Genomic DNA, 17,952 nt, shown 5'->3' on the forward strand with positions numbered 1-17,952 from the left:
GCCCAAATGGCATGTGGTGTATGGCATAAAAGGTTTGACTTGAAACGCCTTGCATTTCTTCAAAAGAAAAAGGAATTGGCACAGTTCTCCATATGGTGTCCAAGTAAGCAAGCTTTTTCTTGTCTTTTGACAAGGCTTTGCTTCTGTGGCACCTGTGAGGAGTTCTTCAGATGTTCTAAACTCGGCAACTAAAAATACAACAGATGATGAAACATTCGGCACTGTTGATTACATGTATCAAACATCCGTAAATCATTGACAGTACTATGGGGTGCCGATTGTAAAATATCAGTCAAACCTTCCTAACTGATATATTTAGCTCGCTTTTCTCACATTTAGCTCTTTTTCTTCAGATTTGAGGTAGAAATTAAATGGCAAATCCAATTGTTAAATCCAAATATTACGTATAAATTTAAATGTTAAATCTAAATATAAATGTTACATCTAAATATCAATGTTATATCCAAATTTAAATGTTAAGCATAGATTTAAATGCCCATCCATCCATTTTCAATGCCGCTTGGCCTCACCAGTGTCATGGAGGTATGAAAAAAGGTTCTTTTACCATTCCGTGTAGAAGTGGTAAGTTTTTGGCTTCTTAAGTTTAGGAGAAATACATTCGAGGCTAACTAGCTAGCTTGCTAATGGCCGTCTCGAGCATAGACATAGATAGACGCCGCATCGAGTGGGTTTTTCCACTGCTGCGTTACGTCAGTGTCGCCGCCATATTGGATGTGTCAAGGCAGCGCTGTAAATGATTACAAGTAAATGTACTTACTTTCATAAAGCGCCTTTCTACAAAGAAATTTAAGTTAATTCCTCTCGTTTATACCTTCACACGCGCACTAATATACTTGGGAAACAGTCAGGCTCCAAAAACAATCAAAATCGCGCTGCCTTGACACATCCAATATGGCGGCGACGTTGACGTACGGCTCAGCGATCGATGTTGCGTCCATCTGTGTCTATGGTCTCGAGTCCCTGCAGCATAAAAGTTGCAATGTGGTGTAAACAATGAATACTAGGAGTGTAAATGTGACTATAGGTGTGTTTTTTCATGTGTACAGGGTTCTAATGTTAAAAACTGTATGTAGAAAGTCATAAACAGGTTTTCTATGCTCTAACTACGAAAATATTCCATTTATTAACATTGAATCTTATATCGCGGTAATTCATTTAACGCGGTCGGGTCTGGAACCCATGAACCGCTATAAAAGAGGGCCGACTGTATATTTTATGCCCGGGCATAGACCCGTGACCCACTGAAAATGGCTCGGCAACCCACTTTTGATAATCATTGCACTATACCACAAGACTACAGATCTTTCCCTGTTTAGAACAGATCTTTCAAGAAATAGATTGGTGTTCTGACAAAGTCATACAAGTTAGTCTCATAGGACAAAATCACTGGTAGTGGAACCTTGGTTAGCGACATTATTTCCTTCCAGAAGGTCCAACTCAAACAGAAACAGACCCTAACCGAATCAATTTTAATCAATTTCAGTTAACACAAAACACGTTTTTATAGTTTTACAATTCCAGTTTGACATGCGGAAAACAATTTAAAAGGCATACAAATACATATAAATGATGAACGACAGAGATGAATGAACTTTTAAGGTCATTGAGGACCATGCTAACCGAGGCGGACGCTAACCACGGTTCCACTGTATTCTTAAATCAAGGAATTCAAGGAAAGCACTTTAACTAGAGTTGCATGGAAGTCTTATTGTAGCCAGATGCTTACATGATGCTTGTTCTTGAAGTTCTTCTCCAGGCTTCCTGATTTAAAGGGTAAAATTTCAACTTGTGAACTGCTTGCTCTGTTCCTTTCAGGCTTTCGCTCAGCAGATGGATCTTTCATAACAGCAAAAATCCTTTCCAGATGTTGATCTCTGTGAAATTCGAGGAAACACATGAGCTTCACTGATTTGTTCATTTGTTCATCCATATGTGTGTCTCATGTACAAAATGTCTAAAAACACAGAATTATGAAAGTTAAAATGGTAAACAATGACTACAGCACTGCAACGCTGCAAAATTGAATGTGCTCAAAAAGAAGAACTGCATAGAATCATCATGTTTTTATACCTGTATGTTGGTAACCTTATCGAGTGATATGCCTCAATTTGTACACCACTGTAAACAACCATCATAAATCTACAAGATATAGATTTTCGGTCATATAGGTCATTGTCATCTGCATGATTTGAATGGAGGCACTTCCCATGCCAGTTGCGAGCAGGGGCATCTTCTGTATGCAGGGAGTATTGAGTCTTAGGGATAAAACATAACCTTCCACAGCTCTCGTGTGTTGTCAGCTACTTGTCAGTTTCAATGTGTGTTTAAATGACATCTGCTTTGGTTCTTGTGGCTATGGTGCTCCTCAGAGGCATACAAAAAATTCGCCATTGTGGCGGCGCCATGAGCCTCCACAGAGGCTGCCACAGCCATAGAAAACTCGCTCCCATCATGTGATCAAAGTGTAATAGAGACAGAGAAATGTCTGTGTGAGTTTGAGAATACGGTGTTGGACATGAGCATTGTTGTTGCCGTGTTATGGTTGGCAATAAATGTACAAAAACAGCATCATACTCTGCACCTGTGTCAGGGCACAACAATTTCTGTCAGAAGTAAAACTTTGCCGCCTACTACCAGCTTCTTGTCTGTGCTATTATTTAGTTGCAATGTCGCCGTGGGGCACCTGCCCTATTTCTGGGTGACTTTGTCAAGATTGAGCCGAGTTGGGACTTAACGTGTGATCCACTGGTCAGGGAATGGTGGCGTGCCATGAGCGAGAGAGGGACGTGGCTGTAGATGTCTGTGTCAGTCACACGGGAGAGAACCGTGCCATAATGACAGAGACAGCTTCTCCCACTGCAATGCAATCACGGAAAAGTGGACTGCAAGGCATTTCATGCCTAATTTGAACTATTGGACCAAGCTGGGAGAGAGTTGACAGAAGGAATGGCCCTTCAGCCCTTCAAAGACTTGGCCTGTGCTCAGAGCTCTGTAGTCATCAGTGCCGTCCAGAAGGGTCACAGAGGGACTTAGTTTAGTGTGGTCAGGTCCACCGCACCTATCCTCGCATGCCAGCATCCATCTAGGGGAACTAGCCCGCGGCCACTTCCTCCAGGCCCTGCTGACCAGCTGACCTGCATGTTCAAACGCTGCTGGCCCACTCCGCTTCCTTGCAGGGAGCCCTAAAGCTGGGTGCAGAGAGAGATGCTAAGCACCAGTACCCAGACATCCCTGGCAGTACACTGGAGGAGGCCGAACCAAAGAGGCCGGTTCTGATGGTGGCGAAAACCGAATGGATGGAATCGCTGACCCAGCTGGATTGGGTGGCCACACTATGTGATTATCAGCACTCGACACAGCAGCCTAGGACATTTTGGAGTTGTGGTATATGGGTACTGTCGATACAGGACCTGTATAGACAGTCCCAACATCTCCCCAAGGAGGTCTCGGTGCAGTCCTTTGAAGAGAGGGCGGTGCGGGTCATGGATGGAAGAGATTGCCAGCCGTAACGCCTTCTGTTACTCGGACAAACCTCGATAGGGAACTGTTGGTGAGCTCCTGTGACTGGGGTGGGAGGGCGGTGGAGGTGATATGTTGCACTGCATTAGTGGACACAAGGTTCTCTGTAACATTGATAAAACCAAAGGTGGTATCAGTGGGGGCAATCACCAAACGGTCGCTGGAGATAAGACAGATAATCGGTGAAGTAGTGGTGACTGTGGGGTTGGGAAACACATTTGCTCCACAACTGGTCTGTGTTGCGAATTTTGAGGACTGCATTCTTGGATTGGCCAGTTCTGATGCAATGTCTTGCTGGCCATGTTACCCTCTGCCCAGCATTAGAGCTGGAAATTTGGACGCCAGCTTAGTAAATGGTGGGTAGATCCCCTGAAACGCCGGGTGGACCAAGAGTCGAATGCACCAGAAAACTACAAAACCGTATGGAGACAGCTCATGACTTTGCTAGGAAACAACTGCAGGATGCTGGGCTGAGACAAAAGAATAACTATGACGTGCATGAAAAAAAGCTTTCACTGCTGGAGAGCTGGGGTGGGTGTACAACCCCCAACGGGTGAAGGGCAGATGCTCCAAAGCTAGACTGTGAAAGGATGGGGCCTTGAGTGTTGAACGCACTGGGAGATGTTGTGTACAGGGTCCAACTCCTACCTTGGAGTTGGAAAAACAAGCTGGCCCCGTACTGGAGCACCGGCCCCCCTGTAGGAGTGTAGTGGCTCAGGAGGTAGAGCGGGTCATCCTCCCAGTCACTGCTGTTGTTTCCTTGGGCAAGACACTCACCTTGCACCCAGAAACCCCCAGCTCAGCTTTGTTGACCAAAATGCTGATCTACAACCTGAATCTGGTCCTCGGGTGCTACATGATGGGTTCAAGGCAGAATATGCATCCTTAACATTTTGCTGTATATTGTACATGTGACAAATAATATAATAACAAGCCGTAAACCAAGACGTGGAGGTACGAGAGTGAGTGGACATTAGTCCAGAACCCTGTCAGTCTTTTCCATCCCTTCTTGGGATCTCGTCCTGCCTTTCATAAGATGCAGTGCTTCCCCAAGCAGAGGCCGCACTGTTACCTCCACAAGACCGTGGAGGCTGAGGTGACAAGGGCACGTGAGGATGTTGTAGTCCCCTTCGAGGGTGAGGTGCTTTGAAGGCGGGGCATAATGTAACGAGCTGCACGTGTTTTAATGGTGATGTACAAGATTCCTGAATGCACCTCACTGTGAGCGTGAAGGCACAGGGAAATTGTTCACAGGGAAAACTTTAGGAACAACTTTTTTTTTTCAAACAAAAGGCGTAGCACATTAGCTAGATGAATATTGTCTGTGCATGTGCAGATTGATTCAGGAACACGGTGGCAAAAACAAAGTTGTTGGTGCGGTGTGGAGGAAGATGAAGCAGAGTTACCCTAGGGGAGAAGGCGAAAGGAAAGTAAACAGTTTTTTATAAAACTACTGAAGGTGTCAGCCTTTTTCACAGTCTCAAGTACAAATGTAGACACATGACAACAAGAGACAGACGCTCTTGACAGTAGCACTGCTGTCCGCATCAGCCACATGAAGCTGAGCCTGGGAGTGACACAAAATGAAGTCTTTGGAGTGGTCTAGTCCAAGTCCTGACCTGAATCCTATTGAGATGCTGTGGCATGACCTTAAAAAGGCGCTTCATGCTGGAAAAGCCTCCAATGTGGCTGAATGACAACAATTCTGCAAAGATGAGTGGGCCAAAATTCTTCCCCAGCGCTGTAAGAGACTCATTGCCTCAAGTTATCACAAACGCTTGATTGCAGTTGTTGCTGCTAAGGGGGGCCCAACCACTTATTAGCTTTAGGGGGGAATTGCTTTTTCACACAGCTTTGGATATTTTTTTTCCCTTAATCAAAAATGTTAATTTAAAAACGGCATTTTGTGTTCAGTTGTGTTGTCACTGACTAATATTTAAATTTGTTTGATGATCTGAAACATTTAAGTGTGACATGCAAAACAATAAAAATCAGGGAGGGGGCAAACACCTTTTCACACCACTCTATGTATGCTGTAATTTTTTTCGTATTAGCATTAGTTTACTGACTTATGGTGAATGAAATAAAAATAAAATACATATTCTTGTGAATTTGCGAGGCCATGAATGCTGAATGGGGTATGTGTGGGGATCAAACGAAAGGCCTGCTTTGTAAAGACAAACTAATTATTCATAGATCAGTTTGTGTAGCTCTTCCAAGGCACAAATTCTCTTTCAAATTCATTTTGAAGCAATAAATCATCACATACTGACATATACAATCATGAATTATACAGTAGTTATGCTCACTGAATAAATCTGCTTGCAGACACAAAGACACACAAGGATCAAATATGATTCACACTGTGAAACTATTGACGTCACAGTCTTCGTTTCACATCTAGACTTCAAACACATTCTTTCTTGTTTTTTTATCGCTGAATATCAGCGAAGTTATTGTCCGAGGAGAAAGGCATCTTCCTATCGGCTTTGTGCCCAGTACAATTTAACCGCCATCCCCTGTAAATAGGCCCACTATTACCCTCATGCATTATTTACTGAGGAAGTGTGCCACACCAGCCCTGTCGTCACTGAAAACAATGCAACTCACTGTGAGGACGACAATGGACAGTCGAGCTGGTGCAAGCAGTGGAATCACTATGATGCGTGATGTCATGGACATCAGACCCAGACACTGCCAAACACCAGCAGTGGTGTCATCGGGTCAACATGGAGGGCGGACAGCTGGGTGGCAAGGGTCTGGCGGACGTGAATAGAGAATGTGTTTGCATTCATAGCGCTGATGAAAGAAAAGGCAATAATGGGAAAAAAAGGATTGAATGAGAAGGGCTAAAAAAGACCAGAGGCTTTGAGCAACACGGAAGATCAGTTCCATCACTTGGCCCCCTAGTGGCACTTAACTAAAACGTGCGCTTCAATGGTTGAAAGGCATTTTTTGCCCAACGAGTGTGGTGTTATTTGGTTCCAGTAAGTACCAGCCTACTTACACAATTACTCATATTTATGGTGAGAGGTGGTTATGAGGTTTTAGATGACAATCTTACCATAAGAACCCAGACCATTTAGTGTTTTTGGGGGATAGACAACGACCAAGTGGAACACAGACACACCTGATCAAAATTTTTAGATTTTGCACTGTTGGATCTTAAAGGAAAACTGCACTTTTTAAAAAAACGTCGCCCATTATCCACAGTCCTTATGTGAAACATTAACACACGTCTTTCCCTTTTCCGTGCATTCTAACGAGAGGAAAAAAGCTATCATGAAGCAGCTAACAATGCACTTATTCCACCTCTAAAGCCCTTTTAAAAAAACTCCCCAAAATGCCAAAAGTGTTTCATTGACTTAACATGACTTAACATGACCTGCACATTCCCTCACACTTGAACAAGACCCCGAGCTACTTAAAGGGTTACCGACACGGTTCATCAACTTTGCTTAAATATGTTATATACTGTATTGTTTGTAATTATGCTCTCTTGTTCCATACTTTGAAAGCCAACAGCAAATTCGCAAAAATTACGTTTATCGTTCATAGCGCCACCCATGACAAAATAGCTCGCGGCTCAGCCCCATTTACAGACGAGACGTCATCAGGGTGACACCTCTCAAATAAAGCAGAGTAAACAAACGCTTCTCGAGGTAGATTGTCGACTTGGTTGAGTATATTTCTTCAAAATAGTAGTCATAACAAAATGCATTATGCTTGTTATATAAACATTTATTCACATATACAATCAAACAGGTTATAACAACTCCTTTACTTTCATTAAGAAGCCGATTTAAAACACTGATTGAAGGATAAGCAACTCCAGAGTAATTTACATTTACCATTTTGTGTTTCGAAATCTCCATGTCTTAAGGCTTAAGTCCATGTTCTGCAAGTTCATTATTTCATCTCCAAATGTTTCTTCCTCCTCAAAAACTATTGACACATCACTCAAATCTTTGCTATAATCACTGCAAACATCCTCTGTCTCGTACACCTCATATATTTGTTTACCTGAGCGATAGTGTCACTTCTGGAAATGAGGCTGAACTGCGAGAGCTAGCTCATCATGTGTGGCGCTATGAACTATAAATGTCATTTTTGCGTATTTACCATTCGCTTTCAAAAATCGAACAATGTCGAACATAATTACAAACAACATATAGCATATTTAAGCAAAGTTGGTTAATCATGTCAAGGTCCCTTTAAACTCCTCCATAAAATTGGAGGTGTTTTAAAAGAGGGCTGTGCAGGCAAGCTCGGTGAATCCCATTACGTGCATTGTTATCTGCCTCATGCTAAACAGTTTTTCCTCTATTAAGAACGCAGACCCGACCCAACTGACCCAACGCCGCCCTGTCGTCGTCACGTGACCAGAAGTGAGGCATGACTCACCCAAGTCAACACTGATATTTTCTATTTTCTATTTTTATTGTCTTATACTCCATAATGACTTGCAGAAGTAATTCCACTTCTTGTAAGTCTAAATGAGCCTTGGAAAACGGAAGACGACGGACTGATGCGCATGCCTTCTTTCTTCTTCTATGGTTTGGTGTGTCACGTGGTTCCGTCTGTGTGTCAAAGACAATCATGTGTATTATATCGTTTTCACTGAGTGATCCGTTCCCGTCTGAATACAACTATTTACTAATTCGGGACAGTGTGGACGCAATTGTTTTTCAACCCGCCAAAAAAAAAAAAAAAAATCTTAGAAGGGTTCCCGTATGGGGCATAAGAATGAATTCACAGTTCCCACATGGCTCAGTTTACGATCAGCCATCATTTCGACAGGATGAATGAGCAGCGTGCGGATCATTTAGACAAGATCTCAATTATTTACCATCATTTCCGGTGTATAGGCCGCTATTTTTTCTAAACTCAGAACCCTGCGGCTTATACAGCGGTGTGGCTAATTTATGGCTAAATTCTAATCTCCTAACATCTCCTTTATTTTAGAACTACTAATTGTTTAAATACTGTGCCACTTGTGAGTCAGTGAGGAAACGGTAGCTCTTTCTTTGACAGAAGCCAATCACGAGCTATCAGTGCACTCACAACGAGCTTGTCAACCCGTTGCAGGAGGTCGTTACTCAATATAACAGTCTGACTCACGGAGTCATCTTACAAAGAACACTAAACTCATTACATATCAACACTCAAAAGGTGTACAAACATGTACCGATACGAGTTTAAAATGGAAAAAAAAAACTACTCTTAAAGTTTTCCCATAATGCATGCATGCATTCATTGGTGTCTACTGGGGTGCTGCAATGACATCAGCCTCCCTCTGTGGACTCCTCTAGCTACCTTTGGTGGACAGAGGCAGCATTTTAGCGCCATCCATCGATTTTACATGCTGCTTGTCCTACAATGAAATGCTTTGCTCAGACAAAATGCATTATTGGAACACTTTTAAAATGTTTTTTTTTCATTTTAAACTTGTATTGGTACATGTTTGTATATTTATTCAGTATATCTTTTGAGTGTTAAGTTGCTGTGTGGTGAGTTTAGTGTCTTTTGTAAAAATGACATTGTGAGTACGAGTAATGACCTCCTCCAATTTCCAATGGGTTGACAAGCTCGTTGTGAGTTTTTTCATAGCTCATAATTGGCTGCTGTCAAATAATGGCCTGCCTGGTCCTCACGGACACAATACGTCATTTTATGACGCGGACATGTGCAGCTTATTGTCTGGTGTGGCTCATATATGTACAAATCTGTTTTTCCTCTAAATTTAGTGGTTGTGAAGCATACACCAGAATGTTAATTCCTGTTAATGATACACATTGCCTCAAATGACTGAAGTATCAAAGTGATTTGAGAATCAATCATAGAGCATAAAGATCTGGTATCTGAGGTATTGTTACTTCTGTATCGGTCCCTAACAGACACCCCTGTTTGGTTGGTCTGGTGTGAAGATTGTTAACAGCTTGAGATATGCAGAAATTCAGTTTGAAATGAATGTTTTGGCTTCCCTCCATATTTGTGTAAAGTACAAGTAAAGAACTGGAAACCAACTTGCTCTGTATCTGTGGCAACTTTTCCCCTTTTCTGTTTCATGTGGATACTGGAACAACAATGTATATTCACAGAGCAAGGCCTTTGATGTTGCTACATTCACAGAGCCGTCTCAAACCAGAGGAGAGAAGAGAGGGCAAAAAAGACATCGGAAAGATGCTTTTGCTCTTTTTCTTCCTCGCTCACCACCGCTCTCGCTCACTGGCAACGCATCTGACGTCTTTCGGCAAAAGACAAATTCGGTTTCGCTTGTTAAATCGCCAGTCACAGCTGCATTTTCTTCTCTCTCTCTCTCGCTTTCTCCCTCTTTGTGACTGAGCTTCATTTCTGCGGATGTGGGTGTTGTGATGGTCGCTTCCATGCTTTGCAAATAACAGTTCACCCTTCGCAAACACCCTAAGTTTCCGCTTTGCCAGAGCCTTGCACATGCCAGCACATCCTTTAGAAAGCCTTGAACTGACAACAAACGCAAAGCATTCTCACTGCTGAGAGAAAAGAGGGGCCAATTCGCAAGCCGCAGCGTAATCAAACTACATCTGACACTGTTTGTTTCTCTTAGTGAGAAGGGAGTGTCTTTATCTCAGAAGACAATATTCTTTCCAGCAGTGGCCTGCACAGAAAAAAAAGGCGAACAAAATGAAGTACAGGCACTTCAACTTTTAAAGTGACATGTGGATGCCAGCAATGTGAGGACAAGCCTTGGTTCAACATCCTCTGACTTTCAGAATGTCATCTAGTCTATTCTAGGTGAGGTAAAGGTGAATTAAAACTCTCTCCATCTCATGGACACACACAGTAAGGCGGAATGGATAAACGGAATGGTTCCCCCTACTGGTGAAAAATCATTTTTATGTTTTCCATGACTGTAACTGAAAACGTTGTCATAATAAATACATAAACAACCCTGAACTAACTCAAGAAATAAAAATAATGTAAATCCAATTCATCCGTTCCAGAAAGCCAAAAATCCATCCATCCTTTTTCTATGCCGCTTATCCTCATTAGGGTCGCGGGCATGCTGGAGCCTATCCCAGCTGACTCCGGGCGAGAGGCAGGGAACACCCTGGACTGGACGGCAGCCAGTCGTAGGGCACAAAACAACCATTCATAGCTATGGACCAATTAGAGTCTCCAATTAACCTAACATGCATATTTTTGAAATCCTAACTATGCGGCCAACATGCTAACTATGAAATGATAAATGAAAAGGATAAATTAAGTATTTTAAGGGTCCCTGATATGATTCATCAACTTTGTTTAAATATGTTATATATTGTTTGTAATTATGATCTACATTCAACACGAAGCGAAAGGTAAATTCGCAATAATTACATTTATATTTCATGGCGCCAGCTCTCGCAGTTCAGCCTCATTTCCAGAAGTGACATCTTTTGGGTAAACAAACATGTCGGTGTACGAGACGGAGGATGTTTACAGTGATTATAGCAAAGATTTGAACGATGTGTCAATAGTTTTCGGAGATAGAAACATTTGGAGATGAAATAATGAACCTGCAGAACAGACTTAAGCCTTAAGACATGAAGATGAAGATTGGCCGCTTTCAAAACACAGAATGGTAAGTATAAATTACTCATCACTCACACGAGTTGCTCATCCTTCAATTATTGCTTTAAGTAGACTTCTTATTGAGCGTTAAGGGTTTTTATAGTCTGTTTTATTTATTTATGTAGCTACACGTTGAGGATGAATGTGTGCCGCCGTCACCCCCCACAGTAAACATACGCCTGTCAAAAGATGCCTTTATAACATGTATCATGCTTTGTAGCCTTGTCGCTATTATGGAATAGTTTTAAGACATTATGTAAACAAGACATGACTTACTCGCTTGTGCCAACTTTTGACATAGTGGTCCTTCTTTGTGGTCTTGTTTTTTTCCTGGCGGAATAGCATCCTTTTTTAAAATGCGTTTATACCGTAATTTCAAGCCAAAAGCTTCTTGTACAGTTTGTTCCTGATCACTGCAAAGGGCAGAACTTGAGGTGGGCGTCCATCTGTCTCTCTTTCTCTGCACTTGCCTTGTCTTAAAATAAACTTACAGCGTCACTCGGATTCTATGAACGTCCAGCAGCAACACAACATTTTGACAAGCCGCGTGCCACAATGTATGCGAACAGGAGAATGCACACAAACCACGGCAAACATTGTGGCATTATTTTTTTACTTTTAACTGAAAAACACGCTAACCGGGGCGGACGCTAACCAAGATTCCACAGTATGTGGAAAATATGCGCATTTATTGAAAATGATGGAAGTGTGCAGCAGGGATTTGTGTGTCTTTATGGATGTAAGGCTTGGTGTCAACACAAAAACACCTTATTTGTCTGACTTTTATCTGTTGTTGGAATACTGGGAGGCTTCAAAGGTGAGTGTTGTTAATGTCTATATTTGCAACTAGTCATTTGTGTTCACATAGCCAGCAATTATAATTGTAACCTGGAATGCGGCATTCATTCGATTCATTCGAATCTCAGAGAAATGAGCTTCCCAGCGATGTTTAACATGCTTTTCTGTGCAAAAAGGGGACGGTGTAAAACTCTAGTTTTATCATGTTAAAAGTGCTATCCCCCGTTGGCTCCAAATAACACGTTTTTTTCACCCAAAAATATAAGCACACCACTACTGGCTAGAATATGTTACCAATAGTGGTTTCAGAGAACAGGCTGTACAAAAAAGAAATGCAAAAAAACCCGCTGCTGCAGTCCGCAGGCAATCGCTTCACCTCCACCCCTGCTTTTCCCGCTTATTGCGACGGCAGGAGGAGAACATTAAAGGCACAATCAAACACAAGTCACCAGAGCTGTCGCTGGTGCCTGCAGAAGGCAACTGAATCTGAGTGCTGTCCTTCCCACGGGCAAAGTTTTTCTTTCAACTCTCCTTTCAGCAACGTGCAACAAAAATAGCTGCCGACCACAACATCTTCAGACGTGGCCAGGTGTTTAAATTTTCAGACTAATTACTATGTTTCGAGTCGTATAATATCTGGATTTTTTTTTGTGAGTAAAGTGAAATTACACTAAATTTACATGACATTCAACTGAAAATGGAAAACATGTACTGTTTAGGATGCAAGCAATATTTGGAATGTTTGACAACAGGTCTCAAAGTGGAATTTTGTGAAAACACGATACAGTGGAACTTCGGTTAGCGTCCGCCCCGGTTAACATGCTTTTTGGTTAAAGTCGAAAATGTATGCCACCATTTTGCCACGGCTTGCGTGCATTCTCCGGTGTTAGCGTACAGATGTTGTGTTATTAATACACTGTGTGACTCCATCTGCATTCTTAATACAGCCGTCCCTCGCTATATCACGTTTTTACAAAAAATTATTTAATAAATCATCGATGTTTAGTGGTTGACTACGGCATATTATTCATCAAAAAAATATTGAAAGACAAGCTATTTGTAGCATTGTGGTCAATAGGCATCAGTAATGTTATGAGACATGACTTCACACTGCATGGACACTGGCTACTGAGCCAGCAGAGCCGAGCCGACATGCTACGGCTCAGACGCACATGCCATGGCTGCGATCGAATGAAAAAAAGGTTCTCCTCTCCTTCCGTGTGGAAGTGGTAAGATTTTGCCTTCTTTGTCCTTCTTCCCCACTCCTTTTGGAACACTCTCTTGAGCTTAGAAGTAAATTGGTAAGGAAGGAAGTAAATTGGAGAGGCTAACTAGTTAGCTCGCTAGCTTGCTATGCTAGAACCGGCTGTCTGTTACAGTATGTCCCTGAAGTGATGTCCCTGCAATGTCATGTAAACAAGGAATAATATATATTAATAATAATGAGCGTAAAAGTGACTAATATGGTGTTTAATGTCTAGAGGGCTCAAATAATGTTAAAAGTCGTATTTAGAAAGTCATAAACAGGTTTTGTATGCTCTAGCTATGAAAATATTACATTTATTAATATTGACTCCTCCTTGTGAACATGTACTAGCCCTTTCATGCTTGAAAGAAGCCATCTATTGCGTCCAACTTAAAAAGCCCTCTCTGAACAAGGAAGGAGGTTTACGCCATCACCTACTGTCTGCTTATGATCATGTCCTAACATCTCCCCCTGGAAAATTGTCAAGTTCTATGGGAACTATGGCCACTAACAAGCTGTTTTGCCACCAGGCAGGTGAACGTTCTATCGCTATGCAAGAGGGTCGCCCACGGGCCACACACCCACCAGGGACATACAGTATAAAGAAGGGTACCACACACTTAAAATTTTGAACTGAAGAAGCCTTTTGGCATAAAGGTGAAACGTCTTCAACCAATAAGAAGAGTCCAGTTGCCTCGATTCAACCTTTTGTGGATTACTATGACCTGGATGACTGAGAATCTACACAGACATCATGAGGACACTTTCTTTATGGCTGACTGACAGTGGAACGTCATTAAAGTGCACATTTTATGTGCTGGGTCGTAGCAAATGTGACTGTGGCATGAAATCATTTCACTTCCTTCCGCATTCCAAAAACATGCATCTTGGCTAAATTTCCATCCAGTGTTTTCCCAAGGTTTACAGCTTTGGGGGGCTGGGGTTTGACTATCTACAAGAGGCAGATGGCAGGAACAAAACCTTTCTTTCAGTCCGCAAGGGTAACAAAAAGCAATGAGGCGAAAAGGTGCACACCATGAAGAAGCAGTCATGAGATAAGGGAAAAATAACAGATGAGCTGGAAGGCCAGGAACCACAGGGCATACCTCCAGGAGACACCGGCTGGGACAGTCCACGACTGCAACGGAGCACAGCAGAGTTCATTGTGAGAAAACAGAAAAAGCAACAAGACCACAAAGAGCTGAAAGGTAGTCACCGCTTGTGCGTCTTGGAGACATCGAAGAATCAACCGGTGTCTCCCAGCTGTCAGTCAGCATTCGACATAAATTGAGCCTTGCCAAATCAGCTGCAGGTGTGCCCGGTGGTTCCGCCTCCAGCCGGGGTAGGAGACTAGGGAAAAACGTGAAATAACCACAAGAGATGGCAGGAACAAACCAAATGGAACAGCAGGAGGCGTAAAATGTACAATGTAATTGTCAGCGACACAAACACGTGCACATGCCCGCATGCAGCAAAGCCGACTGTGTGTGGGTTTGGGTTCACAAGCACAGAGACAAACACAGTGGAAACCGCTTAAGTTTGTCCCGCATCTACGGCAAATATTATTATTATTAATATTATTATTATTAAAAAGTAAATAAACAAAATAAGTTGATGTTACCATACAGTACATAGTCGCCCGCTTTTCTAGACATAAATGTTGAGACCCGCAGGGGTAATTTCTATTTCCATCATCATGAAAGTGAAAATGGACATCATCAGAAGCATCAGCAGAGGTTCTGAGAGAGGAGAAACCACCAACCACCCAAAATTGGCCGCTCTTTTGGCCTAACTGTGACATCAAGCATTAAGGATAGAGATGGTATCCTTGACCATGTTAGAGGATCTGCTCCTATTAAAGCGACAGTGATAACTGAGCAACATAGTGGTCTTATTATTGAGATGAAAAAAGCTGCTTGAAGAAATTAACTAAATTTGTCCTTTGTCATACTTAAACTGCGCAGAAGAAGACAGTTCAAACAAAACCACAGCAAACAAGTGGAAGGAACAGAAGCGATAAAAACTTTATCAGGCGCAAGGACGAATTCTAGGTTAATCAGAACCCGCTGATGTGGAAATATCGTTGGAGAAACTTGTTTTTGCCTCGAGCCTTGAGCAGACAATCATAGCAAAGCGTAGTTTGTTCTTCTTGCAAGTCAGTGTGACATTAATGAGTATATTTGCAGAAAGGCATGCCTATAAACATGTTATGAACAAATGGGACAATGGTGAAAACTGACGTTACATTTCCCGCCTTTGATCATGTAAATGATCTTAAAATATGCATACATAAAAGATGTCAAAGTTTAAGATAAACCTTCACAAAAATGTCTTGGAAATTGCATGTCATTGAAGACATTGCTTTTTATATATTTAAACAGGGCAAGCAGAATATGAGGAAAGAACGAAATATTTACAACAAACTTGTCTGACCTTGGATAAAAGGGTTTTGGACACAAGCACAAAAGCCATAAGTTTTTAGGCTAACACAGGTATCCCACTTCTGACACCAAGCTGTGCTCTTATTCTCTTTGTGTTAATGGTGACTTAGGAGTTAATTTAAGTTCAACTGGTTGCCAGCCAATCGTAGGCCACATGCAGACAAACAACTATTCACACTCACCTTCATACCTTAAGACAATTTAGAATGGTCAATTAACCACAAAACCAAAAAAAATACTCTTTTAGCTAAATTATTCTTTTGTACAGGCTCTTTGTGGCACATTTCAGTGAGGTTTGGACCCCGGGATGCAGAGACAGAGGCAGACGAGCAGTAAATGGCCTTTAATAAATGTTCAAAGAGCGGCGAAGTCCAAAAAACACCAGAGGGAGGTAAGGCAACACAAATTGCCGGTGAAAACTAGAATAACTGAAGGCATTGTGGGAAAACTCAGGGACTATCAAAACTTACACACATCTGAAGAAAGGCAGGTAAACATAATCAACAAATACGAAACAGGACACCCGTAATGTGTACAGGGATACACAGAAATATGTGGAAGTACAAAGCGGTCTCAGAAAAGGATTGCACCTATGTAGAATACAGTGGACTTAAGCAGTACAGTGAAATAAAGAACTACTAACTACTGATCGGAAGCAGGTGTGCCCTACAGCTCCAACTATAACTACAAAAGCGGGACACAAATACGGTTTGAAAAATTAGAACTTTGCACTTTTTAATGATATTGCATTCATTACGGAAAGCCAAAGGACTGCATCACAGCAGCTCAGAGAAGACGATACTTTGATAGAAAGAGTGTCTGTTTAGGAAGGAGCGTCAGAGAGGGAGGACGTAGCAGGATTTATGTGACAAAGTTCTGCAGTAAAGTGATATATTGTTGGACACCTATTAGGTGTTTCTTACCGTGTGCGTTTGTGTTTCGCTGTATTGTTGCATTTTTCCAGGTTTTTGTTTGATTGCAAACATGTCAAGGAGGTCACTCGTTCAAAGAGGGAAGAAATCGTCTCAATCTAGAGCTTGAAAGTAGCTCTGGAAAAAAGAACAAAAGCACATCTTTTAAATGTAATTTCCATCCATCCATCCATCCATCCATCCATCCATCCATCCATCCATCCATCCATCCATCCATTCATCCATCTACTTCTGCTTGTCCAGGGTCAGGTCGCGGGGGCAGCAGCCTAAGAAGAAACGCCCAAATTGCCCAACACTCATGATCATAGGTGAGGGTAGGAACGTAGACTGACTGGTTTGCCTTTGGGCTCAGCTACGTCTTCACTACGGTGGACTGATGCAGAGTCCGCACATATCCACCGAGCCATCCTTCCCTCACTTGTGAAAAAGATCCCAAGATACTTGTTAATATTTTTGGGTGTCTGGAACGGATTTCAGTTTCAGTTTTCCGCTGGCCTTTTGGAATGAATTAACAATAAAAACCACGGTAGCACAGCATGTATACACTCAACAACATGTTGGGTTGGGTTAAGAGTTAATTGAAACCAATAAAACGGTTCTGTCATTCACTAATACCCCTTTTCCACCGTGCCTGGTTCAGAGCTTTTTTGGAGGTGGTTCTCAGAGCTTTGCTTTTCCATTGTCATGGTTCCACAATTGCTTTAAACTGAAGCTGTCTTTTTTGGTTAAACTCTGGCTCCAAAAGCTTGCTGGGCCGAATTACCTCCGTCTTTATTACATTGCATTGCAAACTAACAAAGGAAAACGCTCCGAAAACATGGACACCTTCTCTTGTCTTGTATTTATATTTTTACCTGAAAATAGTGTGCAGTGTCATGGACTATAGTGAGTTGTGTGTTTTGATTAAAAAATGGTCAACACTTGAAATGTCCTCCTATTTCCTGATTGGAGGCGTAACCCCTGTGACGTAATGACACGGGCCCCCAGGACAACGGAAAATGAAACTGGTGTTGAATCAGTTTGCAGGCAACACGGTTCCACGCCGGCCTCAAACTTAATCCAGCACCAACACCAAAGTTCGCTACAGTGGAAAACGGGTGAAGTAAGGTTACTTAGTCATTTTTGTTGTATGTAATGCGTAGCCTGGGCCTTGGTTATTTGATCGGCTCCCATCGTCACAGCAGTTGCCCATCTTTTGGATAGCAACAATATCATAAATGCTGTATTCTGAACCAAAACGTTTTTGTGATGTTTTTTTACGACCTGAGCTTTTGTACCAGAGATGATACTGTTTGGGATAATCCTTCATTAATCTTTGGTCTTGCAGTGTTTTCACAACCACTCAAGATGCTAGATTTTTGTTTTTGGTTCATAGCTTCGTAAATAGGCAATTTTTATCCCC

The 17,952-nt window shown here is 42.1% G+C and overlaps 1 long non-coding RNA gene across 1 annotated transcript in view; it reads right to left on the reverse strand.

Annotated features, from left to right (window-relative positions):
• Positions 1 to 15,980: 15,980 nt before the first annotated feature.
• LOC129182680 (uncharacterized) overlaps positions 15,981 to 17,952 on the reverse strand; it is a 32,966-nt gene continuing 30,994 nt past the window's right edge. The window contains exon 5 of the long non-coding RNA XR_008570680.1: positions 15,981 to 16,667. This is a non-coding gene — a long non-coding RNA (uncharacterized LOC129182680). The remainder of the gene's footprint in view (positions 16,668 to 17,952) is intronic.

The sequence above is a fragment of the Dunckerocampus dactyliophorus genome, chromosome 6 (genome assembly GCF_027744805.1).
Source record: "Dunckerocampus dactyliophorus isolate RoL2022-P2 chromosome 6, RoL_Ddac_1.1, whole genome shotgun sequence".
NCBI classification, from domain to species: domain Eukaryota; kingdom Metazoa; phylum Chordata; class Actinopteri; order Syngnathiformes; family Syngnathidae; genus Dunckerocampus; species Dunckerocampus dactyliophorus.